General features: G+C 53.8%; 1 protein-coding gene across 2 annotated transcripts in view; it reads right to left on the bottom strand.

Moving 5' to 3' along the window:
* Positions 1 to 3226, bottom strand: part of LOC106560212 (fibroblast growth factor receptor 3) — a 150532-nt gene extending 147306 nt beyond the window's left edge. For both annotated transcript variants that reach the window (XM_045705487.1, XM_045705479.1), the window contains exon 1: positions 2919 to 3226. The gene's annotated coding sequence lies outside the window, so the exon portion shown is untranslated. The remainder of the gene's footprint in view (positions 1 to 2918) is intronic.
* Between the last annotated feature and the right edge of the window lie 262 nt (positions 3227 to 3488).

Consider the following 3488-nt stretch of genomic DNA (forward strand, 5'->3'; position numbering starts at 1 on the left):
GGGGTCTCATGTGCTGGAGGATGTGCTCTGTGCACCGGGCTACTGACTGGGGGAGAGGGGTCTCATGTAGTGGAGGATGTGCTCTGTGCACCGGGCTACTGACTGGGGAGAGAGGGGTCTCATGTAGCGGAGGATGTGCTCTGTGCACCGGGCTACTGACTGGGGAGAGGGGTCTCATGTAGCGGAGGATGTGCTCTGTGCACCGGGCTACTGACTGACTGGGGAGAGGGGTCTCATGTAGCGGAGGATGTGCTCTGTGCCCGGGCTACTGACTGACTGGGGGAGAGGGGTCTCATGTAGCGGAGGATGTGCTCTGTGCACCGGGCTACTGACTGGGGGAGAGGGGTCTCATGTAGCGGAGGATGTGCTCTGTGCACCGGGCTACTGACTGACTGGGGAGAGGGGTCTCATGTAGCGGAGGATGTGCTCTGTGCCCGGGCTACTGACTGACTGGGGAGAGAGGTCTCATGTAGCGGAGGATGTGCTCTGTGCACCGGGCTACTGACTGGGGGAGAGGGGTCCATTGGAGCGGAGGATGCTCTGTGCACCGGCTACTGACTGACTGGGGAGAGGGGTCTCATGTAGCGGAGGATGTGCTCTGTGCACCGGGCCGCTGACTGACTGGTGGAGAGGGGTCTCATGTAGTGGAGGATGTGCTCTGTACACCGGGCTACTGACTGGGGGAGAGGGGTCTCGTGTAGCGGAGGATGACGCTCTGTGCGGGCTACTGACTGACTGGGGAGAGGGGCCTCATGTAGCGGAGAGGATGTGCTCTGCACCGGGCTACTGACTGACTGGTGGAGAGGGGTCTCAAGCGGAGGATGTGCTCTGTGCACCGGGCTACTGACTGGCTGGGGAGAGGGGTCTCATTGTAGCGGAGGATGTGCTCTGTGCAATCGGGCTATTGACTGACTGGGGAAGGGTATGTGGAGGATGTGCTGTGACTGGCGCTGACTGACTGGTGGAGAGAGGGGTTCATGTAGCTGGAGGATGTTGTGAGGTACTGACTGGGGAGAGGGGTCATTGTGGATGGAGGAGTGCTCTGTGCACCGGGCTATGACTGACTGGTGGAGAGGGGTTTCATGTAGCAGAGGATGTGTTGTGCACCGGTACTGATGGGGTAGAGGGGTCTCATGTAGGGAGGATGTGGTGCACCGGGCAGACTGGGGGAGAGGGTCTCATGTAGTGGAGGATGTGCCTGTGCACCGGGCACTGACCGGGAGAGGGGTATGTAGCGGAGGATGTGGAGCACCGGCTAAGGTGGAGAGGGGTCTCATGTAGCGGAGGAGTGCCTGTGGACGGCTAGCTGACTGGGGAGAGGGGTATTAGTAGCGGAGGGATGTGTCTGTGCACCGGGCTACTGACTGACTGGCGGAGAGAGGGGTTATGATAAGAGGATGTGTCTGGTGCACCCGGGCGATGACTGGGAGGGGTTAAAGGGAGGATGTGCTCTGTGCACCGGGCTACTGACTGACTGGGGAGAGGGGTTATGTAGGTGGAGGATGTGCTCTGAGCACAAGGCACTGATTGGGGAGAGGGTCTCATGTAGCGGAGGAGTGTTGTGCACCGGCATGATGATGGGGGAGAGGGGTTATGTAGGGAGGATGTGTGTGCAACGGGAGACGACTGGGGGAGAGGGGTTAGAACCGGAGGATGTGCTTGAGCACCGGGGCTATGACTGACTGGGGGAGAGGGGTCTCATGTGAGCGGAGGATGTGCTCTGTGCACCGGGCTACTGACTGGGGAGAGGGGTCTCATGTAGCGGAGGATGTGCTCTGCACCGGGCTACTGACTGACTGGGGGAGAGGGGTCTCATGTAGCGGAGGATGTGCTCTGTGCCCGGGCTACTGACTGACTGGGGGAGAGGGGTCTCATGTAGCGGAGGATGTGCTCTGTGCACCGGGCTACTGACTGGGGAGAGGGGTCCATTGTAGCGGAGGATGTGCTCTGTGCACCGGGCTACTGACTGACTGGGGAGAGGGGTCTCATGTAGCGGAGGATGTGCTCTGTTCACTAGGCGACATCAACCTTAATTCACAGCATGGAAGATGAACATGGCTAAAGGCATCAATGGCAAAATAAGGTTTAGGGTTGGGGTGAAGCAGCATTGAAGACATGGGTTAGGGTTAGGGTTAGGGTTAGGGTTAGGGTTGGTGAAGCAGCACTGAAGACATGGCCGTAGCAGAATAAATTATGTATATTTTTATGATTTTTATGATGATAATGAACCAATTAGAATCTGAAATACATCAGTTATTGTGAACCTGGAGAGCACATCACATCCACCAATCCCTGTATACCAATCCTAACCCTAACCCAATCCCTGTCTGCTAACAGCCTGCCAAGTTCTGTAACATCATGTCACCCTAACCCTAACCCTAACCCTAACCCTAACCCAATCCCTGTCTGTAACAGCCTGCCAAGTTCTGTAACATCAAACACTAAAATAAGTTATAAAAATAGTATGGGGCTCTGAGGAATCTACTTAGTATTACAGCAGCACAGTGTATCGCAATGTACCGCAGTGCACATGGCGCTGCTATATATGCGTCCAGACAGCAGAGAATACTGATAGGCTGACATCCCCGCTCTCTCCAACACATGTCCGGGGTACGGGCCACGGGGGACCAGGAACAGACAAGCTCTGAAAGTAGATAGCTCATCGGGAGACATGCTTGCTTATGCTGTTCACATACCCAGTTTAACTGGTGTCTGTCTGTCTGTCTGTCTGTCTGTCTGTCTGTCTGTCTGTCTGTCTGTCTGTCTGTCTGTCTGTCTGTCTGTCTGTCTGACTGACTGACTGACTCATGGAAGTGCCATACTAGCTCATAATCAGCCAACGTTCTCTCTCAATGGAACAACAATAGAATAACAATGACCATTAATGACATAAACCATTATATGCAAATCAGTCTTACCCAAGGATTGTAATATGTTTCTGTAATCCCGTTTTGACAGCAATCCTTTATAAGAGTAAATTATCACAAAAAACGACCAAAAAACCTATATATTGATAAATCCATCCAGAAGAGTTGGTGTGGGTATGTTGTTGTAATATTGTGTAGTTCTAAAATCAAATCCTTAACAAGTCGGAGAGAGATCCCTCCAAAACGGTCTATTCGGTATAGAGTCTAAATCCCTTTTCACTGCGTCGTGTTCTGCTGTTGTAACCATCTAAAAATATAGTTGATGGCTATATCATCCAGGTGATCATGTCTCTCTCTCTCTCTCTGGTCTTTAGACAGTTCTGGTAAGGACCGGGAGAGAAGAAACTGCTGACTCTCGCTGGTTGGTTGGAGGTGAAGTACAGCTCGAGTCCCACGCCGCGCTGCGCGGTGTACGGGATCGTAGTGGCGCGTGAAAGAAAAGCAGCTCTGCTTCGATATCCTCTCTCCGTGATGTGGAGCCGCGAGCTGCAGGCAGTTGGAAACATCCGATTTCAGCCGGCTGGAGTCTTTAAGCAGAGCTGGGGAGGATGAGGAAGAGAG

Source organism: Salmo salar, chromosome ssa01 (genome assembly GCF_905237065.1).
Source record: "Salmo salar chromosome ssa01, Ssal_v3.1, whole genome shotgun sequence".
In the NCBI taxonomy this organism is placed as follows: Eukaryota; Metazoa; Chordata; class Actinopteri; order Salmoniformes; family Salmonidae; genus Salmo; species Salmo salar.